Source organism: Labrus mixtus, chromosome 6 (genome assembly GCF_963584025.1).
Source record: "Labrus mixtus chromosome 6, fLabMix1.1, whole genome shotgun sequence".
In the NCBI taxonomy this organism is placed as follows: domain Eukaryota; kingdom Metazoa; phylum Chordata; class Actinopteri; order Labriformes; family Labridae; genus Labrus; species Labrus mixtus.
In genome coordinates this window covers 22,603,346-22,616,948 of record NC_083617.1, presented here as the reverse complement: position 1 = coordinate 22,616,948, position 13,603 = coordinate 22,603,346, and the positions used below count along the sequence as shown (strand labels likewise).

The 13,603-nt window shown below is 41.4% G+C and overlaps 19 non-coding genes across 19 annotated transcripts; all 19 read right to left on the bottom strand.

Annotated features, from left to right (window-relative positions):
* Positions 1 to 463: 463 nt before the first annotated feature.
* Positions 464 to 537, bottom strand: trnai-aau (transfer RNA isoleucine (anticodon AAU)). Its single transcript has one exon. It is a non-coding gene; the product is annotated as a tRNA-Ile (tRNA).
* Positions 538 to 1,151: 614 nt separating this feature from the next.
* On the bottom strand, positions 1,152 to 1,224 carry trnar-ucg (transfer RNA arginine (anticodon UCG)). The gene has a single exon. It is a non-coding gene; the product is annotated as a tRNA-Arg (tRNA).
* A 360-nt stretch (positions 1,225 to 1,584) lies between these two features.
* Positions 1,585 to 1,658, bottom strand: trnai-aau (transfer RNA isoleucine (anticodon AAU)). Its single transcript has one exon. It is a non-coding gene; the product is annotated as a tRNA-Ile (tRNA).
* Positions 1,659 to 2,280: 622 nt separating this feature from the next.
* On the bottom strand, positions 2,281 to 2,353 carry trnar-ucg (transfer RNA arginine (anticodon UCG)). The gene has a single exon. It is a non-coding gene; the product is annotated as a tRNA-Arg (tRNA).
* A 564-nt stretch (positions 2,354 to 2,917) lies between these two features.
* Positions 2,918 to 2,991, bottom strand: trnai-aau (transfer RNA isoleucine (anticodon AAU)). Its single transcript has one exon. It is a non-coding gene; the product is annotated as a tRNA-Ile (tRNA).
* A 620-nt stretch (positions 2,992 to 3,611) lies between these two features.
* On the bottom strand, positions 3,612 to 3,684 carry trnar-ucg (transfer RNA arginine (anticodon UCG)). The gene has a single exon. It is a non-coding gene; the product is annotated as a tRNA-Arg (tRNA).
* Positions 3,685 to 4,248: 564 nt separating this feature from the next.
* On the bottom strand, positions 4,249 to 4,322 carry trnai-aau (transfer RNA isoleucine (anticodon AAU)). Its single transcript has one exon. It is a non-coding gene; the product is annotated as a tRNA-Ile (tRNA).
* Positions 4,323 to 4,944: 622 nt separating this feature from the next.
* Positions 4,945 to 5,017, bottom strand: trnar-ucg (transfer RNA arginine (anticodon UCG)). The gene has a single exon. It is a non-coding gene; the product is annotated as a tRNA-Arg (tRNA).
* A 360-nt stretch (positions 5,018 to 5,377) lies between these two features.
* Positions 5,378 to 5,451, bottom strand: trnai-aau (transfer RNA isoleucine (anticodon AAU)). Its single transcript has one exon. It is a non-coding gene; the product is annotated as a tRNA-Ile (tRNA).
* A 622-nt stretch (positions 5,452 to 6,073) lies between these two features.
* trnar-ucg (transfer RNA arginine (anticodon UCG)) lies at positions 6,074 to 6,146 on the bottom strand. Its single transcript has one exon. It is a non-coding gene; the product is annotated as a tRNA-Arg (tRNA).
* A 564-nt stretch (positions 6,147 to 6,710) lies between these two features.
* Positions 6,711 to 6,784, bottom strand: trnai-aau (transfer RNA isoleucine (anticodon AAU)). The gene has a single exon. It is a non-coding gene; the product is annotated as a tRNA-Ile (tRNA).
* Positions 6,785 to 7,379: 595 nt separating this feature from the next.
* On the bottom strand, positions 7,380 to 7,452 carry trnar-ucg (transfer RNA arginine (anticodon UCG)). Its single transcript has one exon. It is a non-coding gene; the product is annotated as a tRNA-Arg (tRNA).
* A 768-nt stretch (positions 7,453 to 8,220) lies between these two features.
* trnai-aau (transfer RNA isoleucine (anticodon AAU)) lies at positions 8,221 to 8,294 on the bottom strand. The gene has a single exon. It is a non-coding gene; the product is annotated as a tRNA-Ile (tRNA).
* Positions 8,295 to 9,349: 1,055 nt separating this feature from the next.
* On the bottom strand, positions 9,350 to 9,423 carry trnai-aau (transfer RNA isoleucine (anticodon AAU)). Its single transcript has one exon. It is a non-coding gene; the product is annotated as a tRNA-Ile (tRNA).
* A 622-nt stretch (positions 9,424 to 10,045) lies between these two features.
* On the bottom strand, positions 10,046 to 10,118 carry trnar-ucg (transfer RNA arginine (anticodon UCG)). The gene has a single exon. It is a non-coding gene; the product is annotated as a tRNA-Arg (tRNA).
* A 1,176-nt stretch (positions 10,119 to 11,294) lies between these two features.
* trnai-aau (transfer RNA isoleucine (anticodon AAU)) lies at positions 11,295 to 11,368 on the bottom strand. Its single transcript has one exon. It is a non-coding gene; the product is annotated as a tRNA-Ile (tRNA).
* Positions 11,369 to 11,990: 622 nt separating this feature from the next.
* Positions 11,991 to 12,063, bottom strand: trnar-ucg (transfer RNA arginine (anticodon UCG)). Its single transcript has one exon. It is a non-coding gene; the product is annotated as a tRNA-Arg (tRNA).
* A 360-nt stretch (positions 12,064 to 12,423) lies between these two features.
* On the bottom strand, positions 12,424 to 12,497 carry trnai-aau (transfer RNA isoleucine (anticodon AAU)). Its single transcript has one exon. It is a non-coding gene; the product is annotated as a tRNA-Ile (tRNA).
* A 622-nt stretch (positions 12,498 to 13,119) lies between these two features.
* On the bottom strand, positions 13,120 to 13,192 carry trnar-ucg (transfer RNA arginine (anticodon UCG)). The gene has a single exon. It is a non-coding gene; the product is annotated as a tRNA-Arg (tRNA).
* Between the last annotated feature and the right edge of the window lie 411 nt (positions 13,193 to 13,603).

Below are 13,603 nucleotides of genomic sequence, written 5' to 3'. Positions count from 1 at the left end.
GGGATTCTTGGTTTCCTCCTTGGAGAATTAGAATTGGTGTCTTTTTCAAAGTAAATGGCCAGTATGGGGATTGAACCCATTTCCTCCATTAGGCCACGTGGTCCATGTAACTGCATAATTCTCTAGATTGCCCTACCAAACTAGAAATCAATACATTTCAGAGGGTGAGGAAAACAGGTCTCAGTTGAAGGTAAGGGTTCAAATGGGATTCTTTGTTTCCTCCTTGGAGAATTAGAATTGGTGTCTTTTTCAAAGTAAATGGCCAGTATGGGGATTGAACCCATTTCCTCCATTAGGCCACGTGGTCCCTGGAACTGCATAATTCTCTAGATTGCCCTACCAATCAAGAAATCAATACATTTCAGAGGGTGAGGAAAACAGGTCTCAGTTGAAGGTAAGGGTTCAAATGGGATTCTTGGTTTCCTCCTTGGAGAATTAGAATTGGTGTCTTTTTCAAAGTAAATGGCCAGTATGGGGATTGAACCCATGACCTTGGCGTTATTAGCACCACGCTCTAACCATCTGAGCGAACCGGCCTCTGTTGGACTGTTTTCCCAACAAAATTTGTAGGAGAACTTAATCCAGCCAGCGTGAACAATTTATACACTTGAGGTTCTTTCCTTCAATAGAACTAACCTGCCAACCACAAAGGGACTCAAATCCTCAATCTTCTGATCTGAAGTCAGACAACATGTCCATTAGGCCACGTGGTCACTGTAACTGGATATTCACACTCTTTCCTCTTGATTTTTTTCTAGAGAGAGTTGACAAGAATCCAACAAGGAAAGCAATTCTTTTCTTCAGGAGCGGTTATGAATCAAGGAAAGTTATTGAGTGAATTGTTTACTCTTTACACTGGATTAAGTGATGTTATCTTTCAGTCTTTGGGGATTTCACCAAGATGACCCCCATACTTGACAGTGAAGATTCTCAGTATTTTTTGTGCTTTCTCTCTTCTATGGAATCTAACACAGTATATGTATCATTCAGTAATTGGGGGATTGAGCCCATCACCATGGCTTTATTAGCACCATGCTCTAACCATAGCTAACCGGCCTGCCTTGACTATACTCATAACAAACTTTGCCAGAGAACTTAATCCAGCTAGAGTGGACAATTTATACACTTGGGGTTCTTACCGTCAACAAAGCTAACCACGAAGGGACTCGAACCCTCAATCTTCTGATTCGAAGTCAGACGCCTTGTCCATTAGGCCACGTGGTCCCTGTAACTGCATAATTCTCTAGATTGCTCTACCAAACAAGAAATCAATACATTTCAGAGGGTGAGGAAAACAGGTCTCAGTTGAAGGTAAGGGTTCAAATGGGATTCTTGGTTTCCTCCTTGGAGAATTAGAATTGGTGTCTTTTTCAAAGTAAATGGCCAGTATGGGGATTGAACCCATTTCCTCCATTAGGCCACGTGGTCCCTGGAACTGCATAATTCTCTAGATTGCCCTACCAAACAAGAAATCAATCCATTTCAGAGGGTGAGGAAAACAGGTCTCAGTTGAAGGTAAGGGTTCAAATGGGATTCTTTGTTTCCTCCTTGGAGAATTAGAATTGGTGTCTTTTTCAAAGTAAATGGCCAGTATGGGGATTGAACCCATGACCTTGGCGTTATTAGCACCACGCTCTAACCATCTGAGCTAACCGGCCTCTGTTGGACTGTTTTCCCAACAAAATTTGTAGGAGAACTTAATCCAGCCAGCGTGAACAATTTATACACTTGAGGTTCTTTCCTTCAATAGAACTAACCTGCCAACCACAAAGGGACTCAAATCCTCAATCTTCTGATCTGAAGTCAGACAACATGTCCATTAGGCCACGTGGTCACTGTAACTGGATATTCACACTCTTTCCTCTTGATTTTTTTCTAGAGAGAGTTGACAAGAATCCAAGAAGGAAAGCAATTCTTTTCGTCAGGAGCGGTTATGAATCAAGGAAAGTTATTGAGTGAATTGTTTACTCTTTACACTGGATTAAGTGATGTTATCTTTCAGTCTTTGGGGATTTCAACAAGATGACCTGCATACTTGACAGTGAAGATTCTCAGTATTTTTTGTGTTTTCTCTCTTCTATGGAATCTAACACAGTATATGTATCATTCAGTAATTGGGGTATTGAACCCATCACCATGGCTTTATTAGCACCATGCTCTAACCATAGCTAACTGGCCTGCCTTGACTATACTCATAACAAACTTCGTCAGAGAACTTAATCCAGCTAGAGTGGACAATTTATACACTTGGGGTTTTTACCGTCAACAAAGCTAATGTGTCAACCACGAAGGGACTCGAACCCTCAATCTTCTGATTCGAAGTCAGACACATTGTCCATTAGGCCACGTGGTCCCTGTAACTGCATAATTCTTTAGATTGCCCTACCAAACAAGAAATCAATACATTTAAGAGGGTGAGGAAAACAGGTCTCAGTTGAAGGTAAGGGTTCAAATGGGATTCTTTGTTTCCTCCTTGGAGAATTAGAATTGGTGTCTTTTTCAAAGTAAATGGCCAGTATGGGGATTGAACCCATTTCCTCCATTAGGCCACGTGGTCCCTGTAACTGCATAATTCTCTAGATTGCTCTACCAAACAAGAAATCAATACATTTCAGAGGGTGAGGAAAACAGGTCTCAGTTGAAGGTAAGGGTTCAAATGGGATTCTTTGTTTCCTCCTTGGAGAATTAGAATTGGTGTCTTTTTCAAAGTAAATGGCCAGTATGGGGATTGAACCCATTTCCTCCATTAGGCCACGTGGTCCCTGGAACTGCATAATTCTCTAGATTGCCCTACCAATCAAGAAATCAATACATTTCAGAGGGTGAGGAAAACAGGTCTCAGTTGAAGGTAAGGGTTCAAATGGGATTCTTGGTTTCCTCCTTGGAGAATTAGAATTGGTGTCTTTTTCAAAGTAAATGGCCAGTATGGGGATTGAACCCATGACCTTGGCGTTATTAGCACCACGCTCTAACCATCTGAGCTAACCGGCCTCTGTTGGACTGTTTTCCCAACAAAATTTGTAGGAGAACTTAACCCAGCCAGCGTGAACAATTTATACACTTGAGGTTCTTTCCTTCAATAGAACTAACCTGCCAACCACAAAGGGACTCAAATCCTCAATCTTCTGATCTGAAGTCAGACAACATGTCCATTAGGCCATGTGGTCACTGTAACTGGATATTCACACTCTTTCCTCTTGATTTTTTTCTAGAGAGAGTTGACAAGAATCCAAGAAGGAAAGCAATTATTTTCGTCAGGAGCGGTTATGAATCAAGGAAAGTTATTGAGTGAATTGTTTACTCTACACTGGATTAAGTGATGTTATCTTTCAGTCTTTGGGGATTTCAACAAGATGACCTGCATACTTGACAGTGAAGATTCTCAGTATTTTTTGTGTTTTCTCTCTTCTATGGAATCTAACACAGTATATGTATCATTCAGTAATTGGGGTATTGAACCCATCACCATGACTTTATTAGCACCATGCTCTAACCATAGCTAACTGGCCTGACTTGACTATACTCATAACAAACTTCGTCAGAGAACTTAATCCAGCTAGAGTGGACAAATTATACACTTGGGGTTTTTACCGTCAACAAAGCTAACATGTCAACCACGAAGGGACTCGAACCCTCAATCTTCTGATTCGAAGTCAGACGCCTTGTCCATTAGGCGACGTGGTCCCTGTAACTGCATAATTCTCTAGATTGCTCTACCAAACAAGAAATCAATACATTTCAGAGGGTGAGGAAAACAGGTCTCAGTTGAAGGTAAGGGTTCAAATGGGATTCTTGGTTTCCTCCTTGGAGAATTAGAATTGGTGTCTTTTTCAAAGTAAATGGCCAGTATGGGGATTGAACCCATTTCCTCCATTAGGCCACGTGGTCCCTGGAACTGCATAATTCTCTAGATTGCCCTACCAAACAAGAAATCAATCCATTTCAGAGGGTGAGGAAAACAGGTCTCAGTTGAAGGTAAGGGTTCAAATGGGATTCTTTGTTTCCTCCTTGGAGAATTAGAATTGGTGTCTTTTTCAAAGTAAATGGCCAGTATGGGGATTGAACCCATTTCCTCCATTAGGCCACGTGGTCCCTGGAACTGCATAATTCTCTAGATTGCTCTACCAAACAAGAAATCAATACATTTCAGAGGGTGAGGAAAACAGGTCTCAGTTGAAGGTAAGGATTCAAATGGGATTCTTGGTTTCCTCCTTGGAGAATTAGAATTGGTGTCTTTTTCAAAGTAAATGGCCAGTATGGGGATTGAACCCATGACCTTGGCGTTATTAGCACCACGCTCTAACCATCTGAGCTAACCGGCCTCTGTTGGACTGTTTTCCCAACAAAATTTGTAGGAGAACTTAATCCAGCCAGCGTGAACAATTTATACACTTGAGGTTCTTTCCTTCAATAGAACTAACCTGCCAACCACAAAGGGACTCAAATCCTCAATCTTCTGATCTGAAGTCAGACAACATGTCCATTAGGCCACGTGGTCACTGTAACTGGATATTCACACTCTTTCCTCTTGATTTTTTTCTAGAGAGAGTTGACAAGAATCCAACAAGGAAAGCAATTCTTTTCTTCAGGAGCGGTTATGAATCAAGGAAAGTTATTGAGTGAATTGTTTACTCTTTACACTGGATTAAGCGATGTTATCTTTCAGTCTTTGGGGATTTCACCAAGATGACCCCCATACTTGACAGTGAAGATTCTCAGTATTTTTTGTGCTTTCTCTCTTCTATGGAATCTAACACAGTATATGTATCATTCAGTAATTGGGGGATTGAGCCCATCACCATGGCTTTATTAGCACCATGCTCTAACCATAGCTAACCGGCCTGCCTTGACTATACTCATAACAAACTTTGCCAGAGAACTTAATCCAGCTAGAGTGGACAATTTATACACTTGGGGTTCTTACCGTCAACAAAGCTAACGTGTCAACCACGAAGGGACTCGAACCCTCAATCTTCTGATTCGAAGTCAGACGCCTTGTCCATTAGGCCACGTGGTCCCTGTAACTGCATAATTCTCTAGATTGCTCTACCAAACAAGAAATCAATACATTTCAGAGGGTGAGGAAAACAGGTCTCAGTTGAAGGTAAGGGTTCAAATGGGATTCTTGGTTTCCTCCTTGGAGAATTAGAATTGGTGTCTTTTTCAAAGTAAATGGCCAGTATGGGGATTGAACCCATTTCCTCCATTAGGCCACGTGGTCCCTGGAACTGCATAATTCTCTAGATTGCCCTACCAAACAAGAAATCAATCCATTTCAGAGGGTGAGGAAAACAGGTCTCAGTTGAAGGTAAGGGTTCAAATGGGATTCTTTGTTTCCTCCTTGGAGAATTAGAATTGGTGTCTTTTTCAAAGTAAATGGCCAGTATGGGGATTGAACCCATGACCTTGGCGTTATTAAAACCACGCTCTAACCATCTGAGCTAACCGGCCTCTGTTGGACTGTTTTCCCAACAAAATTTGTAGGAGAACTTAATCCAGCCAGCGTGAACAATTTATACACTTGAGGTTCTTTCCTTCAATAGAACTAACCTGCCAACCACAAAGGGACTCAAATCCTCAATCTTCTGATCTGAAGTCAGACAACATGTCCATTAGGCCACGTGGTCACTGTAACTGGATATTCACACTCTTTCCTCTTGATTTTTTTCTAGAGAGAGTTGACAAGAATCCAAGAAGGAAAGCAATTCTTTTCGTCAGGAGCGGTTATGAATCAAGGAAAGTTATTGAGTGAATTGTTTACTCTTTACACTGGATTAAGTGATGTTATCTTTCAGTCTTTGGGGATTTCAACAAGATGACCTGCATACTTGACAGTGAAGATTCTCAGTATTTTTTGTGTTTTCTCTCTTCTATGGAATCTAACACAGTATATGTATCATTCAGTAATTGGGGTATTGAACCCATCACCATGGCTTTATTAGCACCATGCTCTAACCATAGCTAACTGGCCTGCCTTGACTATACTCATAACAAACTTCGTCAGAGAACTTAATCCAGCTAGAGTGGACAATTTATACACTTGGGGTTTTTACCGTCAACAAAGCTAATGTGTCAACCACGAAGGGACTCGAACCCTCAATCTTCTGATTCGAAGTCAGACACATTGTCCATTAGGCCACGTGGTCCCTGTAACTGCATAATTCTTTAGATTGCCCTACCAAACAAGAAATCAATACATTTAAGAGGGTGAGGAAAACAGGTCTCAGTTGAAGGTAAGGGTTCAAATGGGATTCTTTGTTTCCTCCTTGGAGAATTAGAATTGGTGTCTTTTTCAAAGTAAATGGCCAGTATGGGGATTGAACCCATTTCCTCCATTAGGCCACGTGGTCCCTGTAACTGCATAATTCTCTAGATTGCTCTACCAAACAAGAAATCAATACATTTCAGAGGGTGAGGAAAACAGGTCTCAGTTGAAGGTAAGGGTTCAAATGGGATTCTTGGTTTCCTCCTTGGAGAATTAGAATTGGTGTCTTTTTCAAAGTAAATGGCCAGTATGGGGATTGAACCCATTTCCTCCATTAGGCCACGTGGTCCCTGGAACTGCATAATTCTCTAGATTGCCCTACCAAACAAGAAATCAATCCATTTCAGAGGGTGAGGAAAACAGGTCTCAGTTGAAGGTAAGGGTTCAAATGGGATTCTTTGTTTCCTCCTTGGAGAATTAGAATTGGTGTCTTTTTCAAAGTAAATGGCCAGTATGGGGATTGAACCCATGACCTTGGCGTTATTAGCACCACGCTCTAACCATCTGAGCTAACCGGCCTCTGTTGGATTGTTTTCCCAACAAAATTTGTAGGAGAACTTAACCCAGCCAGCGTGAACAATTTATACACTTGAGGTTCTTTCCTTCAATAGAACTAACCTGCCAACCACAAAGGGACTCAAATCCTCAATCTTCTGATCTGAAGTCAGACAACATGTCCATTAGGCCACGTGGTCACTGTAACTGGATATTCACACTCTTTCCTCTTGATTTTTTTCTAGAGAGAGTTGACAAGAATCCAACAAATTATACACTCAAGGAAAGTTATTGAGTGAATTGTTTACTCTTTACACTGGATTAAGTGATGTTATCTTTCAGTCTTTGGGGATTTCACCAAGATGACCCCATACTTGACAGTGAAGATTCTCAGTATTTTTTGTGCTTTCTCTCTTCTATGGAATCTAACACAGTATATGTATCATTCAGTAATTGGGGGATTGAGCCCATCACCATGGCTTTATTAGCACCATGCTCTAACCATAGCTAACCGGACTGCCTTGACTATACTCATAACAAACTTTGCCAGAGAACTTAATCCAGCTAGAGTGGACAATTTATACACTTGGGGTTCTTACCGTCAACAAAGCTAACTTGTCAACCACGAAGGGACTCGAACCCTCAATCTTCTGATTCGAAGTCAGACGCCTTGTCCATTAGGCCACGTGGTCCCTGTAACTGCATAATTCTCTAGATTGCTCTACCAAACAAGAAATCAATACATTTCAGAGGGTGAGGAAAACAGGTCTCAGTTGAAGGTAAGGGTTCAAATGGGATTCTTGGTTTCCTCCTTGGAGAATTAGAATTGGTGTCTTTTTCAAAGTAAATGGCCAGTATGGGGATTGAACCCATTTCCTCCATTAGGCCACGTGGTCCCTGGAACTGCATAATTCTCTAGATTGCTCTACCAAACAAGAAATCAATACATTTCAGAGGGTGAGGAAAACAGGTCTCAGTTGAAGGTAAGGGTTCAAATGGGATTCTTGGTTTCCTCCTTGGAGAATTAGAATTGGTGTCTTTTTCAAAGTAAATGGCCAGTATGGGGATTGAACCCATTTCCTCCATTAGGCCACGTGGTCCCTGGAACTGCATAATTCTCTAGATTGCCCTACCAAACTAGAAATCAATACATTTCAGAGGGTGAGGAAAACAGGTCTCAGTTGAAGGTAAGGGTTCAAATGGGATTCTTGGTTTCCTCCTTGGAGAATTAGAATTGGTGTCTTTTTCAAAGTAAATGGCCAGTATGGGGATTGAACCCATTTCCTCCATTAGGCCACGTGGTCCCTGTAACTGCATAATTCTCTAGATTGCCCTACCAAACAAGAAATCAATACATTTCAGAGGGTGAGGAAAACAGGTCTCAGTTGAAGGTAAGGGTTCAAATGGGATTCTTTGTTTCCTCCTTGGAGAATTAGAATTGGTGTCTTTTTCAAAGTAAATGGCCAGTATGGGGATTGAACCCATGACCTTGGCGTTATTAGCACCACGCTCTAACCATCTGAGCTAACCGGCCTCTGTTGGACTGTTTTCCCAACAAAATTTGTAGGAGAACTTAACCCAGCCAGCGTGAACAATTTATACACTTGAGGTTCTTTCCTTCAATAGAACTAACCTGCCAACCACAAAGGGACTCAAATCCTCAATCTTCTGATCTGAAGTCAGACAACATGTCCATTAGGCCACGTGGTCACTGTAACTGGATATTCACACTCTTTCCTCTTGATTTTTTTCTAGAGAGAGTTGACAAGAATCCAACAAGGAAAGCAATTCTTTTCTTCAGGAGCGGTTATGAATCAAGGAAAGTTATTGAGTGAATTGTTTACTCTTTACACTGGATTAAGTGATGTTATCTTTCAGTCTTTGGGGATTTCACCAAGATGACCCCCATACTTGACAGTGAAGATTCTCAGTATTTTTTGTGCTTTCTCTCTTCTATGGAATCTAACACAGTATATGTATCATTCAGTAATTGGGGGATTGAGCCCATCACCATGGCTTTATTAGCACCATGCTCTAACCATAGCTAACCGGCCTGCCTTGACTATACTCATAACAAACTTTGCCAAAGAACTTAATCCAGCTAGAGTGGACAATTTATACACTTGGGGTTCTTACCGTCAACAAAGCTAACGTGTCAACCATGAAGGGACTCGAACCCTCAATCTTCTGATTTGAAGTCAGACGCCTTGTCCATTAGGCCACGTGGTCCCTGTAACTGCATAATTCTCTAGATTGCTCTACCAAACAAGAAATCAATACATTTCAGAGGGTGAGGAAAACAGGTCTCAGTTGAAGGTAAGGGTTCAAATGGGATTCTTGGTTTCCTCCTTGGAGAATTAGAATTGGTGTCTTTTTCAAAGTAAATGGCCAGTATGGGGATTGAACCCATTTCCTCCATTAGGCCACGTGGTCCCTGGAACTGCATAATTCTCTAGATTGCCCTACCAAACAAGAAATCAATCCATTTCAGAGGGTGAGGAAAACAGGTCTCAGTTGAAGGTAAGGGTTCAAATGGGATTCTTTGTTTCCTCCTTGGAGAATTAGAATTGGTGTCTTTTTCAAAGTAAATGGCCAGTATGGGGATTGAACCCATGACCTTGGCGTTATTAGCACCACGCTTTAACCATCTGAGCTAACCGGCCTCTGTTGGACTGTTTTCCCAACAAAATTTGTAGGAGAACTTAATCCAGCCAGCGTGAACAATTTATACACTTGAGGTTCTTTCCTTCAATAGAACTAACCTGCCAACCACAAAGGGACTCAAATCCTCAATCTTCTGATCTGAAGTCAGACAACATGTCCATTAGGCCATGTGGTCACTGTAACTGGATATTCACACTCTTTCCTCTTGATTTTTTTCTAGAGAGAGTTGACAAGAATCCAACAAGGAAAGCAATTCTTTTCGTCAGGAGCGGTTATGAATCAAGGAAAGTTATTGAGTGAATTGTTTACTCTTTACACTGGATTAAGTGATGTTATCTTTCAGTCTTTGGGGATTTCACCAAGATGACCTGCATACTTGACAGTGAAGATTCTCAGTATTTTTTGTGCTTTCTCTCTTCTATGGAATCTAACACAGTATATGTATCATTCAGTAATTGGGGGATTGAGCCCATCACCATGGCTTTATTAGCACCATGCTCTAACCATAGCTAACCGGCCTGCCTTGACTATACTCATAACAAACTTTGCCAGAGAACTTAATCCAGCTAGAGTGGACAATTTATACACTTGGGGTTCTTACCGTCAACAAAGCTAACGTGTCAACCACGAAGGGACTCGAACCCTCAATCTTCTGATTCGAAGTCAGACGCCTTGTCCATTAGGCCACGTGGTCCCTGTAACTGCATAATTCTCTAGATTGCTCTACCAAACAAGAAATCAATACATTTCAGAGGGTGAGGAAAACAGGTCTCAGTTGAAGGTAAGGGTTCAAATGGGATTCTTGGTTTCCTCCTTGGAGAATTAGAATTGGTGTCTTTTTCAAAGTAAATGGCCAGTATGGGGATTGAACCCATTTCCTCCATTAGGCCACGTGGTCCATGTAACTGCATAATTCTCTAGATTGCCCTACCAAACTAGAAATCAATACATTTCAGAGGGTGAGGAAAACAGGTCTCAGTTGAAGGTAAGGGTTCAAATGGGATTCTTGGTTTCCTCCTTGGAGAATTAGAATTGGTGTCTTTTTCAAAGTAAATGGCCAGTATGGGGATTGAACCCATTTCCTCCATTAGGCCACGTGGTCCCTGGAACTGCATAATTCTCTAGATTGCCCTACCAAACAAGAAATCAATCCATTTCAGAGGGTGAGGAAAACAGGTCTCAGTTGAAGGTAAGGGTTCAAATGGGATTCTTTGTTTCCTCCTTGGAGAATTAGAATTGGTGTCTTTTTCAAAGTAAATGGCCAGTATGGGGATTGAACCCATTTCCTCCATTAGGCCACGTGGTCCATGTAACTGCATAATTCTCTAGATTGCCCTACCAAACAAGAAATCAATACATTTCAGAGGGTGAGGAAAACAGGTCTCAGTTGAAGGTAAGGGTTCAAATGGGATTCTTGGTTTCCTCCTTGGAGAATTAGAATTGGTGTCTTTTTCAAAGTAAATGGCCAGTATGGGGATTGAACCCATTTCCTCCATTAGGCCACGTGGTCCCTGGAACTGCATAATTCTCTAGATTGCCCTACCAAACAAGAAATCAATCCATTTCAGAGGGTGAGGAAAACAGGTCTCAGTTGAAGGTAAGGGTTCAAATGGGATTCTTTGTTTCCTCCTTGGAGAATTAGAATTGGTGTCTTTTTCAAAGTAAATGGCCAGTATGGGGATTGAACCCATTTCCTCCATTAGGCCACGTGGTCCCTGGAACTGCATAATTCTCTAGATTGCTCTACCAAACAAGAAATCAATACATTTCAGAGGGTGAGGAAAACAGGTCTCAGTTGAAGGTAAGGATTCAAATGGGATTCTTGGTTTCCTCCTTGGAGAATTAGAATTGGTGTCTTTTTCAAAGTAAATGGCCAGTATGGGGATTGAACCCATGACCTTGGCGTTATTAGCACCACGCTCTAACCATCTGAGCTAACCGGCCTCTGTTGGACTGTTTTCCCAACAAAATTTGTAGGAGAACTTAATCCAGCCAGCGTGAACAATTTATACACTTGAGGTTCTTTCCTTCAATAGAACTAACCTGCCAACCACAAAGGGACTCAAATCCTCAATCTTCTGATCTGAAGTCAGACAACATGTCCATTAGGCCACGTGGTCACTGTAACTGGATATTCACACTCTTTCCTCTTGATTTTTTTCTAGAGAGAGTTGACAAGAATCCAACAAGGAAAGCAATTCTTTTCTTCAGGAGCGGTTATGAATCAAGGAAAGTTATTGAGTGAATTGTTTACTCTTTACACTGGATTAAGCGATGTTATCTTTCAGTCTTTGGGGATTTCACCAAGATGACCCCCATACTTGACAGTGAAGATTCTCAGTATTTTTTGTGCTTTCTCTCTTCTATGGAATCTAACACAGTATATGTATCATTCAGTAATTGGGGGATTGAGCCCATCACCATGGCTTTATTAGCACCATGCTCTAACCATAGCTAACCGGCCTGCCTTGACTATACTCATAACAAACTTTGCCAGAGAACTTAATCCAGCTAGAGTGGACAATTTATACACTTGGGGTTCTTACCGTCAACAAAGCTAACGTGTCAACCACGAAGGGACTCGAACCCTCAATCTTCTGATTCGAAGTCAGACGCCTTGTCCATTAGGCCACGTGGTCCCTGTAACTGCATAATTCTCTAGATTGCTCTACCAAACAAGAAATCAATACATTTCAGAGGGTGAGGAAAACAGGTCTCAGTTGAAGGTAAGGGTTCAAATGGGATTCTTGGTTTCCTCCTTGGAGAATTAGAATTGGTGTCTTTTTCAAAGTAAATGGCCAGTATGGGGATTGAACCCATTTCCTCCATTAGGCCACGTGGTCCCTGGAACTGCATAATTCTCTAGATTGCCCTACCAAACAAGAAATCAATCCATTTCAGAGGGTGAGGAAAACAGGTCTCAGTTGAAGGTAAGGGTTCAAATGGGATTCTTTGTTTCCTCCTTGGAGAATTAGAATTGGTGTCTTTTTCAAAGTAAATGGCCAGTATGGGGATTGAACCCATGACCTTGGCGTTATTAAAACCACGCTCTAACCATCTGAGCTAACCGGCCTCTGTTGGACTGTTTTCCCAACAAAATTTGTAGGAGAACTTAATCCAGCCAGCGTGAACAATTTATACACTTGAGGTTCTTTCCTTCAATAGAACTAACCTGCCAACCACAAAGGGACTCAAATCCTCAATCTTCTGATCTGAAGTCAGACAACATGTCCATTAGGCCACGTGGTCACTGTAACTGGATATTCACACTCTTTCCTCTTGATTTTTTTCTAGAGAGAGTTGACAAGAATCCAAGAAGGAAAGCAATTCTTTTCGTCAGGAGCGGTTATGAATCAAGGAAAGTTATTGAGTGAATTGTTTACTCTTTACACTGGATTAAGTGATGTTATCTTTCAGTCTTTGGGGATTTCAACAAGATGACCTGCATACTTGACAGTGAAGATTCTCAGTATTTTTTGTGTTTTCTCTCTTCTATGGAATCTAACACAGTATATGTATCATTCAGTAATTGGGGTATTGAACCCATCACCATGGCTTTATTAGCACCATGCTCTAACCATAGCTAACTGGCCTGCCTTGACTATACTCATAACAAACTTCGTCAGAGAACTTAATCCAGCTAGAGTGGACAATTTATACACTTGGGGTTTTTACCGTCAACAAAGCTAATGTGTCAACCACGAAGGGACTCGAACCCTCAATCTTCTGATTCGAAGTCAGACACATTGTCCATTAGGCCACGTGGTCCCTGTAACTGCATAATTCTTTAGATTGCCCTACCAAACAAGAAATCAATACATTTAAGAGGGTGAGGAAAACAGGTCTCAGTTGAAGGTAAGGGTTCAAATGGGATTCTTTGTTTCCTCCTTGGAGAATTAGAATTGGTGTCTTTTTCAAAGTAAATGGCCAGTATGGGGATTGAACCCATTTCCTCCATTAGGCCACGTGGTCCCTGTAACTGCATAATTCTCTAGATTGCTCTACCAAACAAGAAATCAATACATTTCAGAGGGTGAGGAAAACAGGTCTCAGTTGAAGGTAAGGGTTCAAATGGGATTCTTGGTTTCCTCCTTGGAGAATTAGAATTGGTGTCTTTTTCAAAGTAAATGGCCAGTATGGGGATTGAACCCATTTCCTCCATTAGGCCACGTGGTCCCT